This window comes from Chrysemys picta, chromosome 9, assembly GCF_011386835.1.
Source record: "Chrysemys picta bellii isolate R12L10 chromosome 9, ASM1138683v2, whole genome shotgun sequence".
In the NCBI taxonomy this organism is placed as follows: domain Eukaryota; kingdom Metazoa; phylum Chordata; order Testudines; family Emydidae; genus Chrysemys; species Chrysemys picta.
The window spans coordinates 26,727,527-26,740,860 of NC_088799.1; the positions used below are offsets into that span (position 1 = coordinate 26,727,527).

General features: G+C 39.0%; 1 long non-coding RNA gene across 1 annotated transcript in view; it reads left to right on the forward strand.

Moving 5' to 3' along the window:
- Window positions 1-11,032, forward strand: part of LOC135973665 (uncharacterized) — a 50,897-nt gene extending 39,865 nt beyond the window's left edge. Inside the window, exons 2-3 of the long non-coding RNA XR_010590615.1 lie at window positions 2,562-2,703; window positions 8,545-11,032. This is a non-coding gene — a long non-coding RNA (uncharacterized LOC135973665). The remainder of the gene's footprint in view (window positions 1-2,561; window positions 2,704-8,544) is intronic.
- The last annotated feature ends 2,302 nt before the right edge of the window (window positions 11,033-13,334 follow it).

Genomic DNA, 13,334 nt, shown 5'->3' on the forward strand with positions numbered 1-13,334 from the left:
CCCGCCGGATCGGCAGTCAGCGATCGATCCAGCAGGCAGCGGTCGATTTATTGTGTCTAGTCTAGATGCAATAAATCAATCCCTGAGCGCACTCCCGTCGACTCTGACACTCCATTGGAGTGAGAGGCACAGGTGGAGTTGAGGGGGGAGCATCAGCAGTCGACTCACCGCAGTGAAGACACCGCGGTGAGTAGATCTAAGTACGTCGACTTCAGCTAAGTTATTCACGTAGCTGAAGTTGTGTAACTTAGATCGATCCCCACCCCCTAGTGTAGACTAGGCCTAAGTGTTTTTACTGAAAACATTATCAAACACTGGTTTTTGTTTGTTTAATGAAAACCAGGGATTTCAGTTTACCCCAAAACCTAGGTTTTGGAAAAATAAAAGTGTCCACATTTTTGGTAATGTTTTAAATAACCAAAACTGGAAATAAATTACATTTTTTCCAAAAAGCATCATAGAATCATAGAAGATTAGGATTGGAAGAGACCTCAGGCAGTCATCTAGTCCAACCCCTGCTCAAAGCAGGACCAACCCCGACTAAAGTAGTTACATAGAAAAGACTGTTTAATAAAAACAAAAACAAAAAAATTTGCTCGCAAACTTTCAACCAGCTATAGTGGTCTCTAATCCTGGGTGCCCAAATTAAGACTATTTAGGCCTCATTTTAAAGAGTGCTGACTCACAGGTTCCTTGAAATTTAAGTTAGTGCTGTGGTTCCTCAGCTCTTCAGAATGGGAAAACAAGCAACAACAACAACAACAAAGCACAGGCATAGGTATTTTAAGTTGGGCACCCAAAAAATTAAGACATCCTAAAGCTTAGATAAATGCAATTTATCAGACATAAGGAAGGAACAGCTTTAGAGCGAGGACCACACCTTTTTAATTTTGATGAGTTAGAGTTTCAAGTTGTACATCTCACTCTAACCAGCACCACTAACTCAAAACGGAGTTTATTTTTAGAACAGTTGCTACCATTAAAACATAGTTGGATCCTTTCCATGGTTGACTCAGAAATGCATCCATTCCTATTTCTGTTCCTGTTCTAAGTACTTTGTCCCCACCCAAAATGAAACAAAGGCTGTATTGGAAGCAAAGCCCTGTAAATATGCTTCCAGATAATGTCTGTGCTAGTGTGTCTGATTAAGTTAAACATCTCATGATGTAGTCCTGTAAGCCAAAAATGGGAAACATAGATGTGATAGGGATTAGGCAAGTCAGGAGTAAAAGTTGATATGGCAGGAGCTGTAGCTGTTCCCAGTAACAGTCAGCTGGGTAAAGCTGCAGTAACTTTGGTCATGTTCCTTTCACACTCACTCTGGCCAGTAATTCATAATTCAGCCTGTTTAAGCTCTGAACACATGCTATTTGGACTGTGTTTAATTTAATGTGAAAAAAAAATCAAATAAGCTATCTCAAATATTCAAAGCCTGTTTGCAGATAGTTCGTTTATAGAAAAGGCCAAAATTCAAATACCTTTTTGCTTCCAACAGTTCTAATCACCACTGATCCACATTCTGCTGCCCAGCCTGCTAACAGGATGAAGTTATTTGTAGGAAAAGTCATTTCTCCCCTCTCCCTCCCCCACCCCCCATTGTTGCAATATACAATTGTCACAGGATAATCTATACACAGAAAAGACAGACAAATTGAAGGGCTGCCATTGCACCACCTCTTGAACAATCAAGATCAAAAGCTGCTACAAATCTCGGAATATTTCAACTGTCATAATAATGCAATCAATTACAATGTCCCCTTTAAGGGGTCAGAACCTTATTCAATGTGACAGGTATGCTACAGCCTCTCCTGAACTGGAAAAACAAAACAAAATTATTCTTGCATCCTAATGCAATAAAACATATTCATGAAGAGGGGTGTCAGATCTAGTTTACCATGAATTAAGAAGTGATACACTGGCACACTGTGTGACCTTCTTTGTATCTGAAATCACGTCCAGCGTCAGTACAAAGATCAATACTGAGCGGAGTTTGTTTGGCATTTGGCATGAGGGGATAGTTTATGTCCTATATCACTTAAATTACAACACATACTATTGTTCAAGTAAAATAAGAATTAGGATGATTTAACTTTAATAATATAATTTAAAGCAAAGCAATGACAGGGTGTAGTAATATTTCTAATATAAGCACACATATGGTGTGTTTTCAGAAACAAAGCACATACCCTCCAGTACTAGAGATGTGGTGATACTAGATAGTAAGGCCACGCCCTGCATGTACCAATATTGTTATCCAGATGCTTCCTGAGAGCAATATGGATTCAGTGTCTAAACTGGCATGGAGTGGAGCCAATTCATCCATAGATAAATCAGATGTCAATAAGCTTTACATTACACTGGAAAACAAAATTAGAGCAGTCTAATAAAAGTAATCTCAATGGAAAGCAAAATGCTAAAGCAATCTGAGAACTGGTAGTAGTTCTTGAATACCAATTTCCTTCAGAAAGCAACTGATCTACTTTTCCATCATAATACTATGGACCTAATTCTTCCTTTCAAGATAATTTTCATTAGGATCTCCCATTTCTGTCTTTCCTCAGCACTGCCTCCTTGAAGATGTGTTATGTGCCTTCTGGTATTTCCACTATAGAGATGTCTGATGTTCACAGCTTTTTGTCAATAAGGTTTCAGAAACACAAGTAGCAAAAATGGCAATGGATGTGGGTCTTATAGAGATTGCTGGTAAGCCAAATTTATGCTCTTTGATCACTACAAAAGAGTGATGGGAAACAATGCCCATCTGGCCATAAGTATCTTAAACTTGGGACATCACTTTTGCCCAATAACTCTGAAGCTAAAGAGTACTGACTTTTAAAAGCCATAAAGACACATAATGACATGACTTTCTGCACCCAGTTCAGGGATAATATAAACACTGGGGTAAGTTGCACATTAAGTGTAAATTGGGCAGAAAGTAAATGTTTAAGTTTCATCAATTTGAAATTCAGTAGAGATACAAAGTGATCACAAATCGCAAGCAAAGGGAGGCAAAAGGAAAAGAAATTAATAAGACTAAGCTATAGCTCTTACCCTCTTTGTGCTTCAGTTTCCCCCCCTCTGTAAAACTGTAATTATAAATGTTATGTATCAAGACTCCTTTAGTTTCCCCCCTCTGTAAAATAGGGATAATGATACTTTTCTTCTCGGAAAAGTGCTTTGAGATCCACTGATGTAGTTGTGAGTTTGTGGCCTTAGTTGTAGGGGTTGTTTGTTGTCTTTCTGTCTTATTTGCATTTTATGTAAAACAAAATAAGAGATTTAACAGGTGTCAGTGAATGGGGTCTGAAATACAGATGTCTCTTAACAGCACTTCTAGTTATCATAACCTTTTTACAGGATGGTGTAGGTCTGCTTCTGCCACCAGGTGATTGCTCCCACTTTCTTGCAAATAGAGATTTACATGCATTGAACTCTCAAAAAGTTGTATTTCTTCTATTAAAGATAAGATTTATGATGATACAGTTTTATTGGAAAATATGAAAACAGACTTAAAATGGGCTTGGTTTACAGGACATCACATTAGCAAATGTGTTTAAAACTAGTCCAGTCTGCATCCTTGAGGTGCCAGTCGTCATTCTGAATAACAATCAGCAGTACGTTCTGGATGTGGTCAGAGGGCTGCAATCTTTCATCAACATACTCACCCACCAGAATTTCCCAATCAGATTGTGCTGCCACTGGTTCCTCTTTTTTGTTTTTTTGTGGTTTCTCCTCTTTGGAAATATTCTGACAGTACTTCAGGGAATGCAAAGCAGCCGTATACTTGCCATCATTGTCATGATGCAGAGGGATGCAGTGATCAGCAAAGGGTGAAACTGTTCAGATAAACATAAACACACGTTAAAGTTCTGATTCTCTAAAAAAGGGATTCTAGTATTTCTCAGTTTCATGTGAGGTTTCCTTAGAATAGCCTATTTCATGGTATTCAAGTGCTTCTGCTTTTGTGTGGCTGAAACTGGGCAGTGCAGATGGTGACGTATGCTTAAAAATAATAACTTAGACTTTTTGATGAGTAGCTCAAGCTGATCTTTCTAAACCTGTTTATGTATCTATAGTAGTCATAAGCATTTAATGTTGATGTATACATTAACATTGATAATGGAATTGAACCAGCAGTTCAAACTTGTACACTCACAAATAGTTTAAGGTCACCCATCAGGCCAGTGGCGGAGCCAGGAATAGAATCCAGATATCCTGAGTCTCAGTCCAATGATTTATCCACAAGGCCACAATTCCTCTCTATTACAACCAGCTAATACCCAAAAAGTAAAATAACTGAAGGGGAGGTTAGTGTGGATGTTCTCAACCTCCTGACTGATGAGAAGATGGTCCAATAAGAGACAGAACATTCTCTGAACCTCAATGGCTTTCTGATCTCAAGGGTCTCCCACCTGATGCTTGTGTTTGCTGTTCCTAGGGGTTTTCATGTGTGTGCGCGTGCATGTGCACGTTTTCTGTCTCCACAGGAGCATTCTCAATAGTATTCAGGAGCTTTTCAAGAACCCTGAAGCCAGTGCCCTCCAGATGGTTGTGACAATACTTTAAAGCCACCCTAGTACACATGCAGTCTAGATTTTCTAGAAAGTGAATTTCTCCAAGTGGTTTGGTGAAGTTAGGTTAAAGGAATAGGTGGGGGACACTGTCTGTGAGATGTTGAGGCTGTGAGTTTCACCTTTCTTTGGAACACTTTTCCGCAAGACAAGATGACTAACAAACCTAAGATTTTCTGTATTGTTTCAGAAAGCCACAGGGCAAACAGCTTTTGACATTTCAAAAGGTTAATTTAGAGTTTGATGACATAAAAAACAGCGGCTCCATCAATAGCAACTGGTGAATTAGTAGACTTATGACTCACTTTCAGTCTCAGACACTGATTAAACCAATACTGGAGAAGACAGCTCTTCCCTCCCCATAGTGTTAAGTGGGGACATCTGTACTCCCTCCATACCCCTCTCACCATGCCAGGATGACTCTGGCACCCAAAAAATCACTTTTACGCAAGAGGACTGGTAAGTTTTATGAAAAGACTGAGCCAGTCTAAGGAACTCTCAGGTGGTTTCCTCATACTGTCAATTGGAAGCCAGCAATGCTCAGGTGGCTCTTGGCAGGGGAAGCAGTTTGAGGAGTCAGGACGTCATCTGCACTTTTTAGGCAGCCTCAGAAACAAGTCCCCCCTCCATCACTTACACCTTCCAGATTGCAAGAGAGGAGGGGGCAGCAGACTCCCCAAGATTGCCTGAAGAGTCCAGCTGCCAGCCCAGCTCCCCAGCAGATCTTCAGCACAGGCAGAGCTACCCCAGCAGGTGGCAATGAAGAGCCAACTCCAATGCTGATGGCAGGGAGCATCAGACCCTAATTCCTCACATTCCTGGGTGGGGCAGAAATGAACTAATATCTTGCTCTCCTTACCCCCATATCCCCACTTTCTCCTCCCATTGTGACAGCTCATCTCACTCCCATCACCAAGAAGCAGGTCAGATGAGCAAACTATGCTTCTAAACAATGCCCCCCCATTACTGGCCCCTTTTCCCTAGGGGCAGAAACCACCCTCCCCCCACTAGAGTGCGAGCTTAGCAAATCACCTCCACACCATCATAATAGCTCCCCATCTTTGTCAAATGATGTTTAAGAGGGAGTAACTTACCTCTTACCACATTGATGTGGCTGCTGCTTCAGTTTCTCTTGCTCTCTGAGAGGCTATCCCAGCCAAAACAAAAATCTAGCAGGAATATGAAGTCTGACAAACAACTGAACCCATTCTCTGTCTCCCCGCTATAGGCCTATAGGCCACAACCTTCCCTCAAAGGCTTGTTCAAGGGTTCACTAGTAGTTCTTTAACCTACATTTCTCCCTCTTTCTCAGTGTTCCAGGCCACCATTGAGGTCTATGAGTTTTCTCTCCTTTCCAGGGTATTACACCCCGTTCCTCAGGGCAAAAGAGACACTTCTACCATGCCTCTTCTGTGACCTGCAGCTCTGGACACAGACATCAGGTCTGACTCCTACCTACCCCCAACTCCTCTTTCCTCCAAGGCTACTTTCCATAGTCTGTCCCTCCCCTAGATATTCCAGGAAACCCTTTTGTTACCACCCCTGCTCTAGCCTTCTGAGCATTCTTCAAAAATGCCCACATAAGCTTGCTCCTTCACAAGGCTCCTTAGTCTACTGCCCAGGGCTGCTGGAATACCATATATTTGGTCAGTTATTTATTATTACTACTTCAAGCCAGGGGTGGTGGAAGTACCCCCAGTTTTAGCACCACTGCTGCTGCCTGTATTCTACCCTAGCCCTTTCATAGGCTTTTTCCTACAATCCCTTCTTACAGGAAACCGCAACACAAACGCTACTCTCTCTCATGCAGCACATAGGGAAGTTACTTATAGCCCCGCCCTCTTTCCCAGCATGCCTCTCTCTCAGGCCTACAGTTTCCATGCTCCTTAGGAATTGCCACCCCCACAAGGCCTCTATGCTGGGCAGAAACCATTATCAGGGCAGAGCAGCTCCTGGAACCTATTTTAAAGGGCCAGCTTAACCTGTAACAGGGGGTACTGTGGCAATGGAGTTCTGGCATTTGAGGATACACTGCCTCCTTGGAGGTAGGGGGGGAAATGAGAGGGAAAAAACTGACCAAAAACCATCCCTCTCCCCCAAGAAACCCCTGAATATTTCAACCAGCTAAATGTTGTAATAATGGGACTGGCATCTTTCTTGCAGGGGTTTAACTGGAAGTTGCTGTTTATCTTTGTTTCTTACATGTTACAAGAAACTCACTAGTTAAAGGTCAGTACTCCTCACACAAGTTTTGAGGCTGCGTCATCTGAACTGGGACTTGCTATTTAAAGGATATATACTAATGCACTCAAAATGGACTAGATCCTGCTCCAGCTGAAGTCAGTGACAAAACTCCAGTTGAATTGTGTGGGATCGAGCCCAAATAGCTGCCAAGTGGTTAGCCCCTGAATCAGTGATGACAATTTGAGTTAAGGGTGAGCATTCAGCATCTTACAAAACTGGGACAGAATTTCTTGTGCTAATCCTCTGGTTTGCTTTGTGATTTGTCATTTTTGGGGAATTTCTACTCCTACATTCCACAGCATAGCAGCTGGCTTCTCATTATGTGGTGAATTAATAAAATCACATTTTGTTAAAAGGAAAGCCCCTGTCTCTAAAGCTATTATTTCATTACTTGCACCCAAAATTTAGTGCAGATTTTCAAAAGCAGTTAGTGATTTGGGGGTCTCTATATGGTGCACCTTAAAGTGGACTGTTATTCAGAAAGTACATCTAAGAAAGGACTTAGTCTAAGACTTGGCATTGCTCAGATGATGAAAATATACAGCTTGCTAAAGGAGAAATAAAATTTTTCTTACTTAGTGAACATTTGTCATGGTAAGAGATGATTCAGAAATGGACAACTGCAGCAATATTAAAGATAGATAGATATACACAAACATATACACAGTACAGTTTGAGGCAAGAATTTTTTATTTCATACACATGCTATATAGAGAGAAAGAGAGAGTACCTGTTTGTTGTAAGAAAGAAAGAAAGAAAGAATTCTTGCCCCCAAACTGTATTTTGCCAGTAAACTTGTTTAATTACTTAGATTTCAACAAATATTTGTGATATTACTACTCTCTTGTTTCATTTGCTTTGGCTACAAAACTTATTCCAAACAAACATGCTGCAGTGCTGCTTTTTAACCACATGAGAGCATAAAGATCACATTTCTTGGATGTGAATTTTACAAGATTAACTGCAGCCACTAGGACGGAGTGCCGCCTGCAGCCTGTCTCCTAGATAATGACCTTTTTAAAACCACTGCAAAGCTCTGCACCCTGCTGATCACTGAAAGGGTTCTTGCTATGTTACTCTGGGTGTTTTCATATACTCAGCTTAACCCAATCTCTTCCTCTCCCCCCCTTTTTTTGCCATTAGGTTAGAAGGTGCAAAGTCATTCATTCGCATTGCAAAAGTTCTCCCTTAAACATTTCCTCATATAAAGAGGTAGCCAGTCCGTAATACTTACAATTCATTGTTATCTTGTATTTGTGTGTAGATTGCTTCTAAAATTGTATTGCATTATTAAATTGGATTTTTCTTTATTTATGGGGCTTGTGTTTTTATGGCTGATTCTTTGTGCATAGTGAGATAATATTTCTTGAAAAATGGAAGATCGTGTTTGAGTATAGGTAGGGATTGAGTTGGGATTTTATTTTGTAGTCTCAGACTATTTTAAATTATTCATATCAATGGTTTTTAATTATTGATAAAAGCTAATATTAAAAGAAATTATCAAAAAAACCTCTGTGCAGATTATGGGACAGAGGCCAAAAAGTATTTTTCCATATAACGCTCATACTGGAATAGGCAAACTGAGACATGCTTTATCACTAAAACAGTTCCCACTGAAATTAAATGTTCATATAATATTAAATAGATTTAACATTTTATGGGATTAAATATGAGTCAACTTTAGGATAAAAGTGTTATTAAATTATTGCACCTTTCTCATGCATTTCAGGTAAACCACAAATACAGTTGCTGGAATATGGTACCTGGGATGAATTTCATAAAAGCAGTAATATTAGAAGATTTATGGAGCAAGCGATGGGCGATGCAAGCAGATAGATCTAGAATATCAGCAGAAGTATTTGAAATGGAAAAATATACTATGTTTTTCACTATGGAAGGCACATTCAAATAAAGGATTTTGTTTGTTTATTTGATTTTAAGGGACAGGAAGGAGTAAATTTGAGACTCACAAACATTTATAGAAAAATGTCCCTTTAAAATAACACTTTCTGCTTCCTGTTTTTGAATACACAAAAATCTTTATAGAGACAAAAATATTCCCTCCTTGAGGTAACAAAAGAAGGGGGAAATGATTAAGGACAGGATAATCTAACTGGTTGGTGGGATGGGTAAATTAATGGTCCTGCAAACACAGTTACCACACTTCTTGGCTGGAACCAGCTCTTGTTTTTCTTATGCTGAAGGAGAGGAGGTTCTGTTTTATAACTAAATATAACCTACAGTGAATATTCATGCAAAAGACATTGCTGTCACACTGAGAATGACTGAATGTGCTGATGAAGTAATGCTAAATACAGCCTTATGAACTTGTGAACTTCAATGTTTTGGTGGGACTGAGAGAATGTTTGCTGCTTTTGGTTTATTTAAAAAAAATGAGACAGCAAGGAAGCAGTTTTTTTCTCTTCTTGGTTTCAAGAATCTATTGCCTGATTCAGTTTAGCTGTGAAATTAACTATCTTTATAAATGCTGGAATTTAAGCACATGCTTGCTAGTTAGTTTTATAAAATGTATATTTTTATGCACTCACATTTTACTCGTTCCTTTCTCAAATAGTAATTACTATGTATTATGTGTGCAGTGCCTATAAATGTGCCAATCACTTTACAAACAAAGAAAATGACATGGTCCTAGCCCTGAAGAATTTACAGTCTAAATGTTTGATCATGCAGAGCCAGGTGTCCACACTAGCAGATCTCTTCGTATGATCAGGGCCTAACAAGGGACCATCACAGCATATTATAGTGATTTTATTTTTTAAAATCCTATTATTAGCCTTTTATTCACATCAGCTTCATTTTATTGGTTGGGTTTGTATAGTTTTGAATCAACTGTAGATTTTAGGTTAGAACATGCATTGTAACAATTGCCTATAGGTGGTAAAGTTGGTAATTACATGCCGCTTGAATTGGCAACCACATTTACAGAAGTTATGAGATGCTAGTTACAAGGAAAGTTGTGAAACCTGCATTAGAGAGAAAAGGAGGAAGATATAACTTGGGTCATCTCCTCTTTACTCTTATAGTCCTGTTCGAAAAAGTTTCAGCTGAAGTTCAGGAGACAAAGTCCGTGTGGATGGGAATCCCCAGCTCTTTCTTTATCAAACTGTAGATTTTCACCCACATCCTCTTTTCTGCGAAAGAATGGCCACTTAACCAGATGATGGTTCATTTGACTTTGTTGACACCCTGCTGAGGCATCGGCTAACCTTTTGTCTCTAGGCACTGGGTTGTGATTCTTCCCCAGACATAGAACGTGTCTTTAGTAATATAATACAGTAGAATCCTGTAACTTTACATACAGTGTTGCCACACATTTTACCAGGACAATAATGATCAGTAAATTATGAGTTTTCAAATGATACCTTTGTATGAAATTTATCATAGTCTTGTAAAAGGGGTGAACATAGGGGTACATGCTGACACAATGATTTTGGATGGAAATCGCAGTTCCATATGAGTTTTGTTTCGATGTTTTGAAGTTGTTCAAACCCCAATACCACAAACAGCATCCAGGCAAAAGATTTCCTACAAACACCTGTGGAATGAAATCATTGTCTCTCGTTCTGCTTTATTCACAAACCTTGAAAGCATCTGCCATGTTGTTGCCTGGGTAAATATATGGTAGATAAGAAGTCAAGTAGATAAGAAACAGAAAAAGAAGAAACCCTATGCTGTAATGGCCACAGGCCAGTTCTGGAACAAAAATGTTTTTGATATAAAAACAAGTATGTACTTAACGCCGGCCTAGGTCAGGAGATAGCTTTAGTCCAACATCTAGAGAGGAATAATTGTTGAGGCAGGAGATTGGGGTTCCCAACAATGCGCTATTATTTTCTATGTGACCATAGGCGAGACACTCAGGTCCTATCTACAGTGCCTATATTATGGTAATTTCCATGGATAAGAGTCAACTGCAAGTTAATGTTTAATGATTGTATGTGGTATGTGTAGTAGTTCTTAAAATACATGATCCACATTCAGTTAAAGCAGCCTTCTTGTCTGATATAATATAAATGACACTGTTTGTTAAAACAGGATTTAACAAAATAAAAATCAGGCATTTACTTTTTTTTTTTTTTTTGGTCTCATAACTACAGAAATGAGGATTGAAAGAGGTAATATGGCCTAGTATATTTACATTGATATTAACCTGATGCCATGGGGAATATGAATAAAAATAAATTATTGTAAAACCATTTGCTGTGTAACCGATATGACATGATTTTGAGTCTTCATCCTGTAATTAACTAGTATAGAGAATAAAAAAAGCTTAACAGCTGCCAATCCATCCCTATTCCTTGTTAAGTGAGAGCAATTATAATCATTACAGAATTTCAGATCAAGTAAATTTAATTACCTATGTTCCAGTTAGCAAGGCTGCATTCCTTCAGAGTTCACAAGTCATTGATACTGTCGGTAAATCTATTAGAAGAGTAATACCATGCTTGTTATAACAAACATTTGACTCAAGAAGGATATGATTTATAATTTTACATGGTGTTAGGCTTTTCAGTGTCTTCTCCAACTTATCATCCATTTTGTTGTCTTAAGTAGTTATATTAATCATTGGTACCTTTACAGAGAGGCATTGACTGGACTAATAACATAAGAAGAAGCTATTTTTGAGATGCCACACAACAAGAGAAGAACTTCTGGTTGGGTTTGAAATTAATTGAGACTGCTGCATGACTCCACTAAATAGACCCCTGAGTGCTCAACTTTCCAGATCTTAAAAATGTATGAACTTGTTTCCAATTTTGAACTACTAATCCAAGTGTTGTAAGAATAACATATTTCTCTTGTTTAGTCCTTTATATGAGACAGCTTTCCTATGACTTCACTTGGGAATTTTCTGCCCATATACACAATAGTCTGGAATCGGATTTTATTCAAACCACCTTTACATATGTGTAACCCTTTGAGAGTATAAGCAAACATGTGGAGACGGATGATCAAGTAGATATAGCGTACTTGGACTTTCAGAAAGCCTTTGAAAAGGTCCCTCAGCAATGTCTCTTAAGCAAAGTAAGGAGTCATGGAATAAAAGGGAAGGTCCTCTCATGGATCGGTAACTGGTTAAAAGATAGGAAACAAAGGGTAGGAATAAATTGTCAGTTTGCATAGTGGAGAGAGATAAATAACAGAGTCCCGCAAGGATCTGCATTAGGCTCAGTGCTGTTCAACATATTCATAAGTGATCTGGAAAAAGGGGGAAACAGTGAGGTGGCAAAGTTTGCAGATGATACAAAATTACTCAAGATAGTTAAATCCAAGGCAGACTGCAAATAGTGACAAAGGGATCTCACAAAACCAGGTGACTGAGCAAGAAAATGGCAGACAAAATTCAGTATTGAGAAATGTAAAATAATGCACTTTGGAAAACAATCCCAACTATACATACAAAATGATGGGGTCTAAATTAGACATCCTGGACTCATCATAGAATCATAGGACTGGAAGGTACCATGAGAGGTCATCTAGTCCAGTCCCCTACGTGGATAGTTCTCTGAAAACATCTGCTCAATGTACAACACCAGTCAAAAAAGCTAATAATGTTAGGAATCATTAGGAAAGGGATAGATAATGAGACAGAAAATACAATGTCATTATATAAATACATGGTAAACACACACCTTGAATACTGTATGCAGTTCTGGACACCACATCTCAAAAAATCCAGATATATTATAATGGGAAAAGGTACAGAGAAAGGCAACAATAATTGTTAGGGGTATGGAACATCCATTGAGAAGAGATTAAAAAGACTGGGATTGTTCATCTGGAAAAGAGACAACTGAAGGGCTACAATAGAGATCTATAAAATCATGAATGGTGTGGAGAAAATGAATAGGGAAGTATTTACCTCTTCACATAACACACGAACCAGAGGTCACACAAAGAAATGAATAGACAGCAGATTTTAAACAAATATAAGGACATACTTCATACAACACACAATCAACCTGTGGAACGCATTGCCTGGGGATGTTGTGAAGGCCAGAAGTATAACTGGGTTCAAAAAAGGATTAGATAAAGATAAGTGCATCAATGGCTATTAGTCAAGATGGTCAGGAATGCCACCCCATGCCCCCAGTGTCCCTAAACCTCTGACTGTTAGAAGCTGGGATTGGACGACAAGGGATGGATCACTCAATAAATTGTCCTGTTCTGTTCACTCCCTCTGAAGCTTCTGGCACCAGCCACTATTGGAATACAGGATACTGGGCTAGATGGACCATTGGTCTGAACCAATATGGCCATTCTTATGTTCTAACTCAAATGGAGTTGCTCCTGATTTATATAGGTGTGAGAATCAAGCCCTATTTTTTAAAAAACTTTTCCATATTCCTGTACATGCAAGGAACTCTATGAACTGTAATATCTTAGTTCATGCTATTGTGGTTGGGAAGAGTTTACTCTGTATCAATTCTCATTTCAAACAGTAGGCTGGAACAAATTTAAATGGGCCATTCAGATCAACTTCATTAGGTACACTAT